This window comes from Salvelinus fontinalis, chromosome 19 (genome assembly GCF_029448725.1).
Source record: "Salvelinus fontinalis isolate EN_2023a chromosome 19, ASM2944872v1, whole genome shotgun sequence".
Taxonomy (NCBI): domain Eukaryota; kingdom Metazoa; phylum Chordata; class Actinopteri; order Salmoniformes; family Salmonidae; genus Salvelinus; species Salvelinus fontinalis.
In genome coordinates this window covers 18,059,785-18,080,583 of record NC_074683.1, presented here as the reverse complement: position 1 = coordinate 18,080,583, position 20,799 = coordinate 18,059,785, and the positions used below count along the sequence as shown (strand labels likewise).

Genomic DNA, 20,799 nt, shown 5'->3' with positions numbered 1-20,799 from the left:
AGGGACTGGGAAACTGGTCAGATTTGAAGGAATGATGGATGGCGCTAAATACAGGGAAATTCATGGGGGAAACCTGTTTCAGTCTTACAGAGATTTGAGACTGTGACGGAGGTTCACCTTCCAGCAGGACAATGACCCTAAGAATACTGCTAAAGTAACACTTGAGTGGTTTAAGGGAAGACGTTTAAATATCTTGAAATGGCCTAGTCAATGCCCAGACCTCAATCCAATTGAGAATCTGTGGTATGACTTAAAGATTGCTGTACACCAGCGGAACCTATCCAACTTGAAGGAGCTGGAGCAGTTTTGCCTTAAAGAATGTAATTGCTGCAAGAGGTGGCTCTATAAAGTATTGACTTTGGGAGGTGGAATACTTATGCACACTCAAGTTCAGTTGTTTTGTCTTATTTCTTGTTTGTTTCACAATAAAAAAATGTTTGCATCTTCAAAGTGGTAGGCATGTTGTGTAAATCAAATGATACAACCCCCCTCAAAAAATGATTTTAATTGCAGGTTGTAAGGCAACAAAACAGGAAAAATGCCAAGGGGGTGAATACTTTTGCAAGCCACTGTGCAAAGCAGAGCCATTTGCTAATACAACGCCATCAAGTAAGAAGTTTACATCACATCAAACAGTTTAGAGATTTCCAAGGTGGCTACTTTCCATGTTTCCAGAGTGCTAGCAATGGCTTTATTCATACGGGCAACGGATAACTCCAACATAATCACGCCCTGAATGTATGCTAGCCATTTCCTTATATGAAGGTCATGTGGTGGCAACCAGCACTGAACAAGTTTTTTGGCAGCAGTCAACCCAGCCAGCCAAACTTTGCTGTTTTTCATTCAGTGTACCTGTATCATCGTTAAGCATCAGCGTAATTGGTTCAAGGGGAAGGGGAATTCCTTCTTATGACGTGAATATTAACTTAGAGTATACCCAGGTTGCCATGGCAGCAATGGGATTGCAGGGTTGGTTGTTTAGCAATAAATCCGTTGTTTGCCGCTACTATGGGGCAAAACAGATAGATTGGCTTAGAATGTTAACAATATGTAAACTATATTTTGTCTCCAAATGTTTATTGAAAATATAAATACATTTGCTCAATGAGCACTTGTTGTCTCTCAAATACATCGTTACAGTTGTTGGTGAGCTAGTTATCAAATGTTTTGCCATGTTTGCTTTGACATGAAATCAGTCAAACACCTCATAACAAGATAAAAGTTGCTGAAACTAGCCACCTACGATTCCCCACATGGCAGATTCTTGTAAATGTTTCTAGCTATCTGACCGTTCCGAATCATAAAGCATGGCGTCTGGCCCGATTGATGCGCGCGCATCGTTTTCGTGACAGTGTCAGCCAACAATCTTCAAACGTTCTGCTTTCTTAACAAGTTACACAAAGAGGAATTATGGGGTGGATATCATTTATGTAACCTTTAAGAACAAATTCTTATTTACAATGATGGCCTACACCGGCCAAACCCACCCCTAACCCGGACGACACTGGGCCATGTTTGTCATGTCATCATGAGCCATATGAAGTGATTAGCCACAAAAATATAAACAAATGTTTTTTTCTACATTAGAAGTCATCAATTAAATGGTTATTATGTAATACTAATAGTATAAAAATCCTCCTCTCTGTGGTCCGAAATGCATCGTATTCTATATTTCTACCAAACAGAGACCTTCCTTTTTAGTGTTATGACCTTGGATTCAGACTGAATATCCAACATATATCTCATGTTTTAAAACTTATGGTGTGCTTGATTTAGCTTGTCAGGTACAATGGAACCAATGGAATAGTGTGAAAACTCCATGCCAGGCAAGCTGAACCAAGTGTACCTCATGTATTCAATTATTGGAGATACTGTATGTATTTGACCGATTTATGCTCTGATTTTCTGTGCCTTGCAAGTATACAGCAATTGGACTGCCAGCAAGGCCAAGATAATGCCAGTTTAAGGTCATGACATCTTTCTAAAGTTGTATTTTTCAGAATGTACACTTTGAAGTTATTGTTACTGCTCCAACTTAACAGAATCTAATAAATCAACACATACTGCACCATCTACATGTAGTTTTCTACTTACTGATCAGCAACCAGTAATACCCTTAGTGACAGTTACCTGGAAACTAACATTGCAACAACACTCCCCGGTAAACAAAGCCTTTTACAAAAGCCTCCGAGGGAGAATTTGACATAAATCCGATAAAATCTTGAGGTTAGACTGAACGCTAATACTTCACTGCTGTAGGCTACTAATTAAGACACATGTCTGGCTTAAACACATCATTATTACACAATGGTCAATAGGCTCTTTGAAGGTAAACCTAATTTCAAAATGAAAGTACTGTGGTGCATTTATAGCACAATGAGTAAAAAGCGACATTTGTTAGACAGACATGTGCAGATACATGCTTAATATGGGCTGACACTCAGATTACTGATTGTAGAGATTGATGCAACTTCTCATTTGCTGTGTTTACATAGGCAGCCCAATTCTGATCTTATTTTCACTAAATTGGTCTTTTGACTGATCGGCTCTGAGAAATATTTGATTTGACAGTATCTGATCAAAAGACCAATTTGTGAGAAAAAAAGATCAGTATTGGGCTACCTGTCTATACGCAGCCATTGGGGCTCAGAAATGAACTGTCATGAATGAACTTGTACAGCGTAACACACCTACCTGCTTGTGAAAAGTAGAACTGCCATTAGTACTGTACAGTAGATGAAAATGTAAAACCAGAACCGAATCGGAATTGATTTGACAAATGTAAAATACATAGAGTTGCCAAATACAACAATACACACATTAAATGTCATTGAGGATTAAAAACAAAATTCAGACGTATTTTCATTGGCTCTGTTTGAAACAACTTCCGCTCACTGGCATGACACATCTTTTTTTTAAACATCAGAAAAGTAATTAATGGTTGAGCATTAGAAATCTAACACTCAACCACAAGAGTGTACAATTTAATGTATTTCAAATAAATGGTTTTCAATAGTGGATGTATTATATACACTGCATATTCTTAGAAACGTAGCCTTGTCATGTCAGAAGTTTCACCTGGGTCACTATATCACCTCTGTATCTGAAAATGTATCCACTCAGCCCTCATCTTTTTGTTATATTCACCATCTCGAGATTCTCCTCTGCAGCTAACTATTTGATTATCTTATCCGCTGGTGTCTCCAGCTTCAGGGTCATTCTGATCCTGGTAATGTAGGGCTGTGTTCATTAGGGCACACACGGGACATTTTTTTGAATGTTTTGGCAAAAGAAAACGAAAATGTTCATTTCTTATTGGACAAGTACTGAAACGGGGAGGGATTACCGAGACATTTTATTTTTTTTGGTACCGGGGCATCGGTGGCACATGAGTCTGAAGTTTGGGGAAGCAAATTTTCACATTTATAATAAAGCATTCCATGCATCACCACATTTGCAGACTTATGTAAGATAGCCTACTATTCCTAATGTGACGAGTAAATTGGATAGTCACAACTTAGGCTAATAATATAACTCAATCACTGTGATTCCTTTCTTTGCCTGGAAAACAGTTGCATTTTCTAATCAAATTTCATGCAATTCTATTCCACTTTATATGACCTGAGAATATTTTTTAATATGACAAAAATTTACTGGTTAGCCTATACTAAGCTGACACTGACAAACAGATTAAAAATGATAGTCTGCAACTATCTAATAGGCCTAAGAAAAGTGGAGACAAATACAATATGCACAACCACTGTGTGCAGCTCCGGGTTTTGGTCGAGAAAGACTGCAAGCTCCCACGTGATGTCACACACTCTGGTAGCAGAATGTCTGTGGGCCATTATTAACCACCACATCCTGTACACTGGAACTCCCAATGATGGTTATCTAGGGAGGGGGAGGTTGTGGATTTCTAGGTCGCAAGGAGCCAGCTGCCTGGGATGGCTGAGCGCCGAGAGCTCTAGGGCACATGGAGCTTCCCCCAACAATCATTGACGGTGGTGCACGGCGCAGCGATGAGTGCCTCTGCCTAGAAGGAGGTGGGGTGCCTCAGAGAGAGGGGGTGTCGTGGGGGGCAATGAGGGTCACCGTTGGCTCGGTGGTCCGAAGTTACAGGAATCCGGCGGTGAGGCGGCCTAATGTTGGGGACAGAGGGGAACTGCCTGGCTGCCAGCTGAAGGCGGACCAGACATGGGTAGAGGGACTGATATTGTCGCCCCATTTTTTGATGTTGGCGATCACTTGCCAAGCATCGGGGGCTCTGGGACAAGAGCGAACCACAACAATAAACTTTATCAGATGGTTAACTAGCTAATACGGGCCATTTGGAAAGTATTCAGACCTCTTGTCTTTTTCCACATTGTTACATTACAGCCTTATTCTAAAATTGAGTAAATCGTTTTTTTTCTCTCCTCAGTCTACACACAATAGCCCATAATGAAAAATCGAAAGCAGGTTTGGAAATGTTTATAAATGTGTTAAAAATAAAAAACAGATTGGAGTCCACCTGTGGTAAATTCAATTGATTGGACATGATTTGGAAAGGCACACACCCTTCTATATAACGGTCCCAACAGTTGACAGTGCATGTCAGAGCATAAAACAAAAACCAAGCCTTGAGGTTGAAGGAAATGCTCCGTAGAGCGCAAAGACAGGATTGTGTCGAGGCACAGATCTGGGTAAGGTCCCCAAGAACACAGTGGCCTCAATCATTCTTAAATGGAGGAAGTTTGGAACCACCAAGACTCTTCCTAGAGCTGGCCGCAAGGCCAAACTGAGCAATCAAGGGGAGAAGGGCTTTGGTCAGGGAGGTGAACAGGAACCCGATGGTCACTGACATGGCTCCAGAGTTCCTCTGTGGAGATGGGAGAATCTTCCAGAAGGACAACCATCTCTGTAGCACTCCACCAATCAGGCCTTTATGGTATAGTTGCCAGACAGAAGCCACTCCTCAGTAAAAGGCACATGACAACCTGCTTGGAATTGCCAAAAGGCACCTAAAGACTGACCATGAGAAACAAGATTCTCTGTCCTGATGAAACCAAGATTGAACTCTTTGGCCTGAATGCCAATCGTCACATCTGGAGGAAACCTGGCACCATCCATACGGTGAAGCATGGTGGAGGCAGCATAATGCTGTGGGATGTTTTTCAGCTGCATAGACTGGGAGACTTGTCAGGATATAGGGAAAGATGAACATAGCAAAGTACAGAGAGATCCTTAATGAAAACCTGCTTAAGAGCTATCAGGACCTCAGACTGGGGAGACGGTTCACCTTCCAACAGGACAACAACCCTAAGCACATAACCAAGACAACGCAGGATGAAAAACATCCCACAGCATTATGCTGCCTCCACCCTGATTGCAAGGAAACGTGCGTCAGTCAATTACGTTCTTCTCTACTTCTTCACATTTGTATTAGCAGATCACAACCAACTGAAAGGTGCATACACTACCACCTACTGTACTGGAGTGGGAGGTTGGTTACAGCCTTCCTATTCATCCATTTCTCAAATCTAATAAAATGTTATTAGTCACATGCGCTGAATACAACACCTTACAGTGCCCTCAACCAACAAGCCCTCAACCAACAAGCCCTCAACCAACAAGCCCTCAACCAACAAGCCCTCAACCAACAAGCCCTCAACCAACAATGCAGTTTAAAAAAAAATCTAATATGAATAAGAAATAAAAGTAACAAGTAATTATAGAGCAGCAGTAAAATAACAATAGCGAGACAATATACAGGGGGGTACCGGTATAGAGTCAATGTGTGGGGGCACCGGTTAGTTGAGGTAATATGTACATGTAGGTAGAGATATTAAAGGGACTATGCATAGATGATAACAGAGAGTAGCAGCGGTGTAAAAAAAAAAAAAGTGGGGGGGCAAAGCAAATAGTCTGGGTAGCCATTTGATTAGATGTTCAGGAGGCTTGGGGGTAGAAGCGATTTAGAAGCCTCTTGGACCTAGACTTAGCGCTCCGGTACCGCTTGCCATGGGGTAGCAGAGAGAACAGTCTATGACTAGGGTGGCTGGAGTCTGATCATTTTTAGGGCGTTCCTCTGACACCGCCTGGTATAGAGGTCCTGGATGACAGAAAGCTTGGCCCCAGTGATGTACTGGACCGTACGCACTACCCTCTGTAGTGCCTTGGGGTCGAAGGACGAGCAGTTGCCACACCTGGCAGTGATGCAACCCGTCAGGATGTTCTCAATGGTGCAGCTGAAGAACCTTTTGAGGATATAAGGGGGGGGGGACGGGGGACGACAAATAGTCAAACAAATAGTAAACCTTTTGAGTAGCCATGCGAAATATTTTCAGTCTCCTGATGGGGAATAGGTTTTGTCGTGCCCTTTTCATGACTGTCTTGGTGTGCTTGGACCATGTTAGTTTGCTGGTGATGTGGACACCAAGGAACTTGAAGCTCTCAAGTCTAGCCGTGTGTTTCCACCTGTTCTGCCGTGTGAAATTATTACACTTTATAACATGAAACGGGAAGGGGCAAAGGACTAAAGAAAAAAATAAATAGTAATATTCCTACCTACGAACCCTACACGCATTAAAACGTCACCACTACTGGGCCCTATCTGATCCTACACCAGGCCTCCAGCCTGGGAGGGCGGGACACTATCGTTCAAAACATCTTGTAACTCTTCTGCAGTATAATCTCATACACCAAAGTACTTCTCTACAGCTGCCACCACAACATCTATTTTCTGTGATGTACAGTATGTTACAGGAGCGACGGTTAGCCTAGTGGTTAGAGCGTTGGACTAGTAACTGAAAGATTGCAAGATCGAATCCAAGAGCTGACAAGGTGAAAATCTGTCATTCTGCCCCTGAACAAGGCAGTTAACCCACTGTTCCCACTGTTCCTAGGCTTGCCTAGTTAAATAAAAGGTAAAATAAAATGTAAAATAAATTCAATTTCTGCAGTACAGTTGATAACAATGGCTAAGAAACCAACCTTACTGAAGCACATGTTATTCCTACCAACCTACTGACCTCTGCCAACTCACAGGGAGCCTCTTAGGATCCCTCGGCCTGGACCCATCTTCACTGCTTCAGCATTCCACACCTCATTCCTTTTTCTCCCCCCCACTTGTCACAAGCCGGCTCATAACCTGTGACAAATGAGGGGACACGAACAACAGGTATAGGCCAATTAAAAGTGTTCTTTATTATAAAAAAAACTATTAACTTATAACTAAGAAAAAGAAATGAGGTGTGGAAGTATTATAATGTAAGGTGTATGTAAAGTGCATGGATGCGTGAATAAGTGTGTGTGAACATGACTGAGTGAAAACTATGCAAAACTACAAAGGAACAAACAAATCATGAGCATACCTGGAGGAGCAGAGAGAGAGCGAGAGAAGTGATTAGTGAAACAGTTTAAATACTTAGAGCCCAGGTGACTCCAATCACTAACGACCCTCCTCTGCCTGCAGGAGGAACCGCCCCCTGCACTGCAGAGGAGGAGCCGTGACACTATTTCCTGAGATTTGATTGATTGGCAGAGGGAAATGATTGGTCAGGAGTAAAAGGACCTGCCCCCAGGACCATGCAAATCTTTCTATAAGGATACGAATCTCTTGGTAACGTGACAACAATAACAGAACTCCGAGCATGCACAGATCCAAAATCTGCAAGTGTATTCACAGGAGAATATTCATAGTCGTAAAATGAACGTTGCCAAGATAATTCATCCACCTGACAGGTTTGGCATATCAAGAAGCTGATTAAACAGCATGATCATTACACAGGTGCAACTTGTGCTGGGGACAGTAAAATGCCTCTAAAATGTGCAGTTGTTTCCCAACACAATGCCACAGAGGTTGAGGGAGCGTGCAATTGGCATGCTGACTGCAGTAATGTCCACCAGAGCTGTTGCCAGAGATTTGAATGTTAATTTCTCTACTATATGCCGCCTAAAACGTAATTTTAGAGAATTTGGCAGTACGTCCAACCGGCCTTACAACCACAGACCACGTGTTTGGCATTGTGTGTGGGCGAGCGGTTTGCTGATGTCAACATTGTGAACAGACTGCCCTATGATGGTGGTGCAGTTGTGGTATGGTCAGGCATAAGCTACAGACAATGAACACAATTGCAGTTTATCAATGGCAATTTGAATGCACAAAGATACCGTGACGAGATCCTGAGGCCCATTGTCATGCCATTCTTCCGCCATCACCTAATGTATCAGCATGATAATCTTGCAAGGATCTCTACACAACTCCTGGAAGCTGAAAATCTTCCAGTTCTTCCATGGCATGCCTACTCAGACATGTCACCCATTGAGCATGTGTGGGATGCTCTGGATAGACGTGTACAAAGCGTGTTCCACATCCCGCCAATATCCAGCAACGTCACACAGCCATTGAAGAGGAGTGGGACAACATTCCACAGGCAACAACCAACAGCCTGATCAACTCTGCAAAAGAGAGGTCGCTTTACATGAGGTAAATGGTGGTCACACCAGACTTGTTCTGATCCACGCTCCTACCTTTTCATTAAGGTATCTGTGACCAACAGATGCACATCTGTATTCCCAGCCATGTGAAATCCATAGATTAGGGTCTAATGAATTTATTTCAATTGACTGATTTCCTTATATGAACTGTAACTCAGTAACATTGTGGAAATTGCTTCATGTTGCGTTTATATTTTTGTTCGGTGTCTATTATATCATAATTAACTCTGAACCCAAAGCGGCAGTCGACTGCCTTTCTTTAAAGTACTGTAGCGTCGGTGAACTGCCTTGTTTGTCTAACAATAATATCTGTGTCAATATTGCAAAGTTTACTTGCAAACTACCTGTTGTCATCAACTAGACAGGGTATGCGGTCATTTCTTTTCACTTCAATACTCAAAATGTTACCTGCATTAAGTCATTTTTGTTCAACTTTCTGCACGGCAATAAAGACAGATTGATAGCTTACAGTGTCACCTGCATACAGCTGTATGTTAGTGTTTTGCAATGACACTAATATTGTTTATATATAAACAGTAAAGTACAGGACCTAAAATCGACCTGTTGGACACCTTTCATAATACAGTATTGTATTTTGAACGTGTTGTATTATTAATACAATAATGTTGGCACCCTTGACGCATGTGAATCTTGTCCCTACGCACAGTGAGGAAGATGGTTCTAGAGGCAAAGAAAAGTCCAAGGAGAATTATACAACTTGGTCGCATCTTGGGGTCACCAAGTCTCTTAATCTACAATTAGACACCACCCCCATGCCAATGCCAAGTTTTTTTGGAAGGGTTGCCAGATAAAAGCTTTTTGCGAATAACCAATAGATGTAATGTCCAAGAGTTTGATAAATGGCATTGACATTTGGATTGTAACCAGGTGCTATGGCCATATGAGACAAAAATAGAGGTCTTTGGCCATACACACCACCGGCGGGTTTTGCGCTGAAAGAAAGATGGAAACTTGGTCAAAAGTGGATCTTCCAGCAAGACAAGGACCCAAAGCACACATTAAAAAATATATATATTCCTGAGTTAGAATTTTTTTAAATAAAGTAAGTAGCAGGGTAATCCTGATGTGGGTGGGGCATTCACGTTGGCATGTAGCTACACTTACTGAGTGTGTAATGTAGTGTCTATTTGGTATACAGAAGTAAGTACTGTGTGTCTAAGACAATTTCCCCCTTGGGCACATTAAAGTTCATCCTATCAATACATCAACACATACAGTATATCATATACAACAATATAGGCGTGTGTGGTTAATGGTTAAGTGTTCAAAGGTTTTGAGAGATAACGAGGCAAAACAGACCCGAGTCGTTCCTCCAGTGCAACCGATCCACGTCTCCTGGAAGAATCCAGGGTCCCTCCTCAGGCAGTATGTACGCAACTGGCAGGCGTACGTAGATGACAATCTTGGGACCTAAACACATATGTATATGTAAAGGACAAAACTTGTTTCCAGACACTTTGCCTGGGGAGGATGTTAAACAGAAACAGGTCAAAGATAAGTGACAGAGAACATAGAGCATACAGTGTAGAACTCTTGTCCGGAGAATATTGAATGGCACATTCAGACTCAGCTTTCTCCATGACGGAGAAGCCGAGACATACGCCTATAAAGTGAAGTATCTACAATAACACAGTGGTGATATTCAATGTATTTCTTATTAAAGTGTTTCTTGTAGGAAAGTATAAACCACAGTAACTTGTCATTTACCATGTGTGCAGAACAAAGTGAAAACGCTGGGAATGAGAGCGGGATGTCTGCCTGCAGTCAACTGTCTTGTGTCTGGATCTACCGTGTACAACTCCCTCACAGGAGCACAAATAATGGAACAAGAGAATATGACTCCAACAACTTTTTTCTATTTAACTAGGCAAGTCAGTTAAGAACAAATTCTTATTTACAATGACAGCCTAGGAACAGTGGGTTAACTGCATTGTTCAGGGGCAGAAAGGATTTTACCTTGTCAGCTCGGGGATTTGATCTGAGCAACCTTTCGGTTACTGATCCGACACTCTACCCACTAGGCTACCTGCCACCCCAACAATTACCTTGTCGGATTAGTGGATTGGAGACCTAATGTGTCCTGAACCTTGGGATCAACCTGGGGAAATGTCGGGATGGAGGGCACGAGAACAAAAGAAAATGGTACTCCTCTGCAAGTCTCATTATTAATTCTGGTTGGCTGTTGATGTGGAGAAACTTCATAGCCTCCATTTCTTCAATCAAGCAGCACACGAGTCGTTTCACTGTAGTGGAGAAAAGCAAAGGCTGGGGAGTTCTCCCAAGAAAGTGCGGTAGGGCTCGCTTGGTCAGATGGGGTCAGTGATTGCTGAAGTAGCGACAAGAGAAAGGTGGTACTCTTCTCAGCACGAGACAGCAGCTCAATATGAAGCAGGCCTTCAGAAACATACAACTGTGAAAGCTTCCTCACAGGCGACTAAGGAATTAGTGTCCTGCAGTTGGGACTGGTAAAGTCAAGAAATAACAACTGAATAATTGAGTGAAAAACAAAATGTTGATATGATATTTACAGAGGGACAAGTAAAGGCAGGTTAACAATACTCACTGCCAACTTTGTTTTCCTTTGAGTGGAAAATAGTAAGCACACATTAATGGTTAAGAAAATGTTAACATTCAAACAAGAATAAACTGTCAAATAGATGTCTTCCAGTGTCCAGTATTGGTGATGGAGCTTGAAGGTCACTTGCAGATCTCTATGGACATGTATACAATAATACACTGCTCAAAAAAATAAAGGGAACACTTAAACAACACAATGTAACTCCAAGTCAATCAGACTTCTGTGAAATCAAACTGTCCACTTAGGAAGCAACACTGATTGACAATACATTTCACATGCTGTTGTGCAAATGGAATAGACAAAAGGTGGAAATTAAGGTGGAAATCAAAAGGTGGCAATTAGCAAGACACCCCCAAAAAAGGAGTGATTCTGCAGGTGGTGACCACAGACCACTTCTCAGTTCCTATGCTTCCTGGCTGATGTTTTGGTCACTTTTGAATGCTGGCGGTGCTCTCACTCTAGTGGTAGCATGAGACGGAGTCTACAACCCACACAAGTGGCTCAGGTAGTGCAGTTCATCCAGGATGGCACATCAATGCGAGCTGTGGCAAAAAGGTTTGCTGTGTCTGTCAGCGTAGTGTCCAGAGCATGGAGGCGCTACCAGGAGACAGGCCAGTACATCAGGAGACGTGGAGGAGGCCGTAGGAGGGCAACAACCCAGCAGCAGGACCGCTACCTCCGCCTTTGTGCAAGGAGGTGCACTGCCAGCGCCTTGCAAAATGACCTCCAGCAGGCCACAAATGCAACAAACCTGCCAAGAGAGGGCCGCCCACCAAAGCTCACAGACCAAGCAAGGAGGGCATTTATCAGAGATAACCCTGAAGGGGCTGCAAAGCTCTAGAGCGTAGATTGGAGTATCTGTCCATAGGACCACTTTAAGCCATACACTCCACAGAGCTGGGCTTACGGAAGAGTGGCCAGAAAAAAAACATTGTTTCAAGAAGAAAAAGCAAACACGTTTGGTGTTCCCCAAAAGGCATGTGGGAGACTCCCCAAACATATGGAAGATGTACTCTGGTCAGATGAGACTAAAATTTAGCTTTTTGGCCATCAAGAAAAAAGCTATGTCTGGCGCAAACCCAACACCTCTCATCACCCAGAGAACACCATCCCCACAGTGGAACATGGTGGTGGCAGCATCGTGCTGTGGGGATGTTTTTCATCGGCAGGGACTGGTAAACTGGTCAGAATTGAAGGAATGATGGATGGTGCTAAATACAGGGAAATTCTTGAGGGAAAACTGTTTCAGTCTTCCAGAGATTTGAGACTGTGACGGAGGTTCACCTTCCAACAGGACAATGACCCTAAGCATACTGCTAAAGCAACACTCGAGTGGTTTAAGGGGAAACATTTAAATGTCTTGGAATGGCCTAGTCAAAGCCCAGACCTCAATCCAATTGAGTATCTGTGGTATGACTTAAAGATTGCTGTACACCAGTGGAAGCCATCCAACTTGAAGGAGCTGGAGCAGTTTTGCCTTGATGAACGGGCAAAGATCCCAGTGGCTAGATGTGCCAAGCTTATAGAGCAATACCCCAAGATACTTGCAGCTGTAATTGCTGCAAAAAGTGGCTCTACAAAGTATTGACTTGGGGGAGGGGTGAATACTTATGCACACCCAAGTTCTGTTTTTTGTTGTTGTCATATATGTTTTTGTATCACAATAAAAAAAAAATGCATCTTCAAAGTGGTAGGCATGTTGTGTAAATCAAATGATACAACCCCCCTAAAAAATATATTTTAATTCCAGGTTGTAAGGCAACAAAATAGGAAAAATGCCACGGGGGGTGAATACTTTCGCAAGCCACTGTACGTGTACTGCTGAGATATAAAACAAATATTTTAGAATAAGACTAATGTAACAAAATATTGGAAATGTCTAGGGGTCTGAATACTTTCCGAATGCACTGTATTCAGGGCATGCATCAAATAAATGTATGTGATGTTGTCCTGGCATTTGTATCCAGCTACAAAATCAACTGACAGAAGACCTAGAAATTCATCATTGTCTCCAAATTTCCCCCATCATATCGTGTCATGTTCAAGCATGCTGTGAATCTGAGTTGGTGGGCTTTGAGAGATAGAAGATGTCACATCTAAAATCAAGTTCAAAGGGGTATCTTAGGTCACAGAGTCCCAGTGTACACATGACTGCTTGTGTACAGTCGCATGTCATCTACCTCCGGCTGGACATCTGCTGCACTGCCCTAGGCACTCCCACAGTAGGGGTAAAAAAGGAGTATGCCATTTAGATCCTCAAACAATTGTGGTCGCGCTGTGCCATATCGTTCCTGTAACAATACAACCTCAATCAGATTACACATAGTGAGATGTGTACTGAATCATATACATATGTGATCTAGATTTGGTTAAACATTATTTGGCTAATGTATTGTTTTGTCATGTCTTGCAGATAAGAATGATAAAAGTCATACATGTTTGGCCACTGGAATCTCAAATGGCACCTGTCCACTAGAAATTGCCATTTTACAAATGTCAGGGTATGAGGATCCCACCAGAAGTGCATTCCGGATCTGGCTGAACGTGGGACGCTCTACACCTTTCAGAAGGTCTTCCAGGCCCCATACATGGCTTAATTTATTGGGGTTGCACACCGCATGTTTGACATTTCATCATCCCTCCGCTTACTTTGACAATTCCACGATTGTCGATTTCTAGCATAAAGTGGATGGTGGAGAATGGAATTTGTTCGATTTTCTAGAAAAAAAGAAAAAAAATTGTGACAAAGGGCGTAACACCGGTTGCATCATTTCAGCACTATTTCAGATCAACTGAACCATTACCTCTGTTGTGCCATGTCTGGTATAGCTGTGATCTGTAAAGAAAAACATACATCTGGTAGCACGTAGTAGGGACCCATTTGGTTACTGGGGTTGTTCTTTGCAAAAATGGTCAAAAGAATGAACATTGAAGAAGGAAATAAACAAGGGAACTTGTTACCCGTATCCCTTCCACCAGAGGGCACCATATTGAGCTGGACTTCATTAAATGCCCTGATTTTCTCACAGTCCAGTCTGGCAAAATCTACAGTGTATGTTGATTACAAAATAGAGGAATAACTAACGTGTCATATCGACATACAGTTTATATTCAGAAACAAATATACATATACAAAAGAGAGCATCAAAACCATCAAAAGATGCGTCGACGTGGGCAGATAACGCTAAAATGTGCCTCTTTTGGTGGTCTTTACATGTGCACATGTAAAGCCTTTTGCTGCCCTCACTTAACATTACGTTGCGGCTGGTGAAAATAGCAAAATCCTCAGTCTTTCAACCCAAAAAAGTATAATCTTGGACACACACCTAGAGGAAGTAAGAACACACAATACTATGTTGGCAAACAAATGATGAAGTGTAACCAAACACGGTACTCAAATTAAGACGCTATGTTCAGTTGTTGAATGTGGAAATGAGGAGAGATTTCCCAGCCTCATCCAGCAACACCGTGCTTTCCGTCCCTAATAGGAGACAGATGTATTTGTCCAGGTCAGATAGAGCCGGTGGCCATCCCTGCCTTGTCATTTTGGACTCACTTTTATTGTAAATAAGAACAGAATATGTCTCGAAGTACTTTGCCTATTCATGAATCAGTTCTTTGTCAGATTCACTAACAATTTGGCTAGTTGGCTCATTCAACGAGCCTACTGTAGGTCACAAGGTTTTTTCACTGAACATCGTTTTTAACATAGGTTGTTGATATTCTATTGATGGTAATAATTGAGAACATGGTTTATACAACTCTTTTTAATCATATTGTGTGTAATTTAAATGATATGGATTGGTGTTGGTGTTGTGAAACAATGTCTATTTGCACTATTTGATGTTCTATTATGTTGTGAAATGTTTTTCATTTACATTGGAAGTCCTTTTATATCACTAATTCCTATTCAATCATCTATTTCATCTTGATTTCCTGCAATTCCTAACAGAGAGAATTCATATTTATGAACAGAACACAACCATTTTTCTTAAGTATTGCCACAATAAATTATATTGAAAATGTGTTTTAATGACTAGATTACTAATTTACTCCTATCCCTGAAAATAGCACACACAATAATTAATTGACAGGTCTGAAACCCTACCGACCCTGTGACTCAAACATCCCTTCCCAGAAAACCCCACCCATAGTGATCGATTGACAGGTCTGAAACCATACCGACTCTGTGACTCTCACAAATATCCTGCTCCTCCCCTGAAAATCCCACCCAAAGTGACTGAATTTCTCTTGAACAATTTTCTTTCTCAATATATTATCTGGTAGGGCATTGAACAAGAACTGTCAACTTGAAAATGCAAACTGAGTTTTGCATTTCAATTTGGTCATAGATTATGTTCACATAAATTATATTGCAAATGTATTATTAATTTATCATTGTCATTATCAAATTACATTTTTGGGGGGGGCATCTATGTATATCGATAAATGACGGCCTGAAGTTGCAACAAAAATAATAAAATGTAGCATATGTAAATGGTATGGGCTAGAGCAGGGGTCTCCAACCTTTTCTTTTATAAGAGCTACTTCATACTAAAAAATGTTTTTGCGAGCTACTCATATACAGCCTGCATGTTTTGTTATTGTTGTGGCCCATTTTGGTTAATATAAACAAAGAACAGCACTGCAAACATAATGTAATTGCGTTTTGGGTCTTACAACCACACATTTTGAACAAAAATCATTCTAGCCTACCGTGAGAACCTTGCCCTTTTAAGATAAGAGAAAATGAAAGGGTCTTTACAGTTGAACATATCTGTAGCCTGCAGTTACAGGACTAGACTACTATAGATTGTCATTCTGTTTAATCGTGGCCTTTTAAACAACACACCACAGTGAGTAGGCTTTGACATCAAATTGTTGTGGCGCCGATAGACATGGTCGCCCTGTTCATGGCTCCTGAGCAACTTTGCAGTATTTTGCTTTTTGTGTGTTATTTCTCACATTATTAGCTCAGAACTTCTTTTGCACTATTATATTCAGCCAGAAATAACTTTTGAATATTAGAGCGACATTAAATCACCAGCATTTCGACCATAAATACGACTTTCCTGAAATGGACCCTTTGTTCATACCCCGCAAGGCAATTCCACGTATTCCAGAAACTGCTCCAAGACACCGCCAGCAGAGAAAAAGTATTCGGAGTGGACTTTTGGTCCAACTCAGGAGACGTGTATACCATCCACCGCTTCCGAGTATATTACTCGCTAATGTTCAGCCTCATGACAATAAAGTAGATGAGCTCAGGGTGAGGATCTCCTTCAGAGACAGTAACATACTCTGTTTCACAGAATCATGGCCTCTCCAGATATACTGTCCCTGTCCATACAGCCAGCTGGGTTCTCAGTACATCGCGCAGACAGAAATAAAGAACTCTCTGGTAAAAAGAAGGGTGGAGATGTGTGTTTCTTGATTAACTACTCATGGTGCAATTGTGGTAACGTACAGGAACTCAAGTAATTTTTTTCACCTGACCAAGAATACCTCACAATGAAATGCCGACCGCATTACCTCCCGAGAAAATGATCTTAGGTCATCGTCACAGCCATGTATATTGCCCCTGAAGCCGATACCATGACGGCACTGAAGGAACTACACTGGACTTTGTGCAAACTGGAAACCGCATATCCTGAGGCAAGATTTATTGTAGCTGGGGACTTTAGTAAAGAAAATCTTAGGAAAACGCTATCAAAGCTTTATCAACAAGTTGTCTGCGCCACACCTACATTAAAAACTCTCTACCATTGCTACTATCCCTTCCCGGGACGGCTACAGGGCCTTCGGAAAATCAGATCACGTCTGCATCCTGCTCCTCCCTTCCTATAGGCAGAAATTCAAACAGGAAGTACCCATGGTAAGGACTGTTCAACGCTGGTCTGACCAATTGTAATCCATGCTTCAAGATAGTTTTGATCATGAGGACTGGGATATGTTCCCGGGTTGCCTCTGAGAATAACACTGACGTATACACTGACACGGTGACTGAGTCCATCGGGAAGTGTATAGGGGATGTTGTTCCCCCTGTGACGATTAAAACTTATCCAAACCAAAGACCTTGGATAGATGGCAGCATTTGCGCAAAACTGAATGCTGAAAATGGTTAAGTACAAACCGTTCAGTTATGCCCTTCGTAAGGCAATCAAACAGGCAAATGTCAGTACAGAGACAAAGTGGAGTTGCAATTTTACGACTCAGACACGAGACGTGTGTGGCAGGGACTCCTGACAATCACGAATTCTAAAATTTAAATTTGCCATATTGCGGACACCGACACCTTGCTCCCGGACAAGCTCTTTGCTCGCTTCGAGGAAAACACAGTGCCACCGATGCAGGCCAGCACAGCTCCCATGGACTGTGAACTATCGTTCTCCAGACGGCATCACTAGCCGCATCCTCAGAGCATACTCAGACCAGCTGGCTGGAGTGTTTACAGACATATTCAATCTCTCCCTATCACAGTCCGTTGTCCCCACTCGCTTTAAGATGTCCACCATTGTTCCTGTACCCAAGAAAGCGAAGGTAACTGAACTAAATGACACTCACTTCTGTCATCATGAAATGAAGTGCTTTGAGAGGCTAGTTAAGGACCATATCACCTCCACCTTACCTGATACCCTAGACCCACTGCAATTTGCGTACCGCCCCAATAGATCCACGGATGATGCAATCCCTATTGCACTGCACACTGCCCTACCCCATCTGGACAAGAGGAATACCTATGTAAGAACGCTGTTCATTGACTATAGCTCAGCCTTCAACACCATAGTACCCTTTAAGCTTGGGGCCCTGCGTCTGAACCCCGCCCTGTGCAACTGGGTCCTGAGCTGTGTTCGAATACTCATACTAACCATACTAACTGTACTATTTGTGATGTGAATTGAGTAAATTGTATGCTGATTGGTCATAGAATAGCTAGTATGTCAAAAGTTACCGGATGTCATACTAAATCCGCCAAAATACGAAGTATTTGTGCAGCGAACACTATTTCCGTGCTTTTAGGGCCCATAATGCAATTCTTCAGAAAATGGAAAAATCCCTTGCCGTACACATCACTGACAGTGCCTCTTTAATCTCAGGAGGCTGAAGAAATTTGGCTTGGATGCTAAGACCCTTACAAACTTTTATAGATGCACCATTGAGAGCATCCTGTCGGGCTGTATCACCGCCTGGTATGGCAACTGCACCATCCACAACCGCAGGGCTCTCCAGAGGGTGGTGTAGTCTGCCCAACACATCACGTGGACACACTGCTTGCCCTCCAGGACATCTACAGCACCCGGTGTCACAGGAAGGCCAAGAAGATCATCAAGGACCTCAGCCCCCCGAGCCACGGCCTGTTCACCCCGCTACCATCCAGAAGGTGAGGTCAGTACAGGTGCATCAAAGCTGGGACTGAGAGACTGAAAAACAGCTTCTATCTCAAGGCCATCAGACTGTTAAAAAGTCACCACTAGCCAGCCTCCACCCAGTACCCTGCCCTGAACTTTAGTCACTGTCGCTAGCCAGCTACCACCAGATTTACTCTACCATGCATCTTTGAGGCTGCTGCCCTATGTACATGGTCACTTTAGTGGTGTTTGCATGCTGTTTTGCCGACTTCATGTGTATACGCTGTAATTTTTGTCAAGGTCTATCCTATTGAACTATTGCTGTACATATACTATTTTTCAGATACACGTCATATTCCATCCACATACTGTCCATATTACCGATACATCCCATCACATATACAGTACCAGTCAAAAGTTTGGACACACCTACTCATTCCAGGGTTTTTCTTTATTTTTACTATTTTCTACATGCTTGATAATGTACGTGATATCAATAGAGAGGTATATTTTCTGGGTGATTTAAATATAGACTGGTTTTCATCAGGCTGCCCACTCAAGAGAAAGCTTCAAACTGTAACTAGTGCCTGGAAGCTGGCTCAGGTCATCAATCAACCTATCAGAGTAGTTACACACAGCACAGGAACGAAATCATCAACATGTATTGATCACATATTTACTAACGCTGCAGAAAATTTGTTTGAAAACAGTATCCAAATCCAACGAATGTAGTGATCAGAATATAGTAGCCATATCTAGGAACACTAAAGTTCGAAAGGCTGGGCCTAATATAGTGTATAAGAGGTCATACAATAAGTTGTGTGGCGAATCCTATGTTGTTGATGTAAAGAATATTTGTTGGTCCGTGGAGTGCAATGAGGAGCAACCAGATGCTACACTTGACACATTTATGAAGTTGCTTATCCCAGTTACTAATAAGCATAAACCCATTAAGAAAATAACTGTAAAAACTGTTAAATCCCTGTGGTTTGATGAGGAATTGAAACATTTTATGGCTGACAGGGATGAGCCAAGAGAAATGGCAAATAGGTCTGGCTGACATTGGCAAACATACTGCAAATTGAGAAATCATGTGACTAAACTGAATAAAAATAAACTACACTATGAAACAAAGATAAATTACATAAATGATAGTAAAAAGCTTTGGAGCACCTTATTAAATGACATTTTGGGCAAAAAGGCAAACCTAGCTCCATCATTCATTAAATCAGATGGCTCATTCATCACAAAACCCACTGATATTCAAGCTACTAGAGAGTGTGTGCCCTCAGGCCTGGAGAGAAGCACAAGTTATTCCCTTACCTAAGGATAGTAAAGCCCCCTTTACTGGCTCAAATAGCCAACCAATCACCATGTTACCAGCCCTTTGTAAAGTTTTAGAAAAAATGGTGTTTGACCAGAGACAATGTTATTTTACAATAAGCGAATTGACAACTGTCACGTTCCTGACCTGTTTTCTGTTGTTTTGTATGTGTGTGATGGTCAGGGCGTGAGTTTTGGGTGGGCAGTCTATGTTTTCTGTTTCTATGTTGGTTTTGGGTTGCCTGGTATGGCTCTTAATTAGAGGCAGGTGTTTTGCGTTTTCCTCTAATTGAGAGTCATATTAAGGTAGGTTGTTCTCACTGTTTGTTGGTGGGTGATTGTCGCTGTGTCTGTGTTTGTTGCACCACACGGTACTGTCTCGTCTCGGTCGTTCCTGTTCATGTGTTCTTCGTTTCATGTAAGTTCGCAGTTTAGGTCTGTCTAGTTCGTTTTGTTATTTTGTGTATTAGTCAAGTGTATTTCGTGTCTGTTCTTCGTCTTACAATAAAATCATTATGTATTCATCACCCGCTGCGCCTTGGTCTACTAACTGTCCGAAAGACGACCGTTACAACAACAGATTTTCAGCACGCTTGTAGGGAAGGACATTCAACAAGCAGAGCACTTACACAAATGACTGATGCTGTCACGTTCCTGACCTATTTCTGTTAGTTTGTTGTATGTGTTAGTTGGTCAGGACGTGAGTTTGGGTGGGCATTCTATGTTGTCTGTTTCTATGTTGGTTTAGGGTTGCCTGGTATGGCTCTCAATTCGAGTCAGGTGTTTGGCGTTTCTCTAATTGAGAGTCATATTTAGGTAGGTTGTTTCACAGTGTTCGTTGTGGGTGGTTGTCTCCTGTGTCAGTGTTTGTCGCACCATACGGGACTGTTCGGTATGTTTGTACATCGTCATTTTTGTGTAGTCTATTTTTCCCTGTTCGTGCGTTCTTCGTGTTTTATTGTAAGTTCGTATGTCTAAGTTTGTCTACACATTCGTTTTGTTATTTTGTTAGTTAATTCAAGTCTAGTTCGTTTTCTGTCTTAGTTG

The 20,799-nt window shown here is 42.1% G+C and overlaps 1 long non-coding RNA gene across 1 annotated transcript in view; it reads right to left on the bottom strand.

Annotated features, from left to right (window-relative positions):
* Positions 1-2,522: 2,522 nt before the first annotated feature.
* LOC129816451 (uncharacterized) overlaps positions 2,523-20,799 on the bottom strand; it is a 64,704-nt gene continuing 46,427 nt past the window's right edge. Inside the window, exons 2-4 of the long non-coding RNA XR_008753557.1 lie at positions 9,802-9,912; positions 7,014-7,132; positions 2,523-6,239 (exon numbers count right to left, since the gene is read on the bottom strand). This is a non-coding gene — a long non-coding RNA (uncharacterized LOC129816451). The remainder of the gene's footprint in view (positions 6,240-7,013; positions 7,133-9,801; positions 9,913-20,799) is intronic.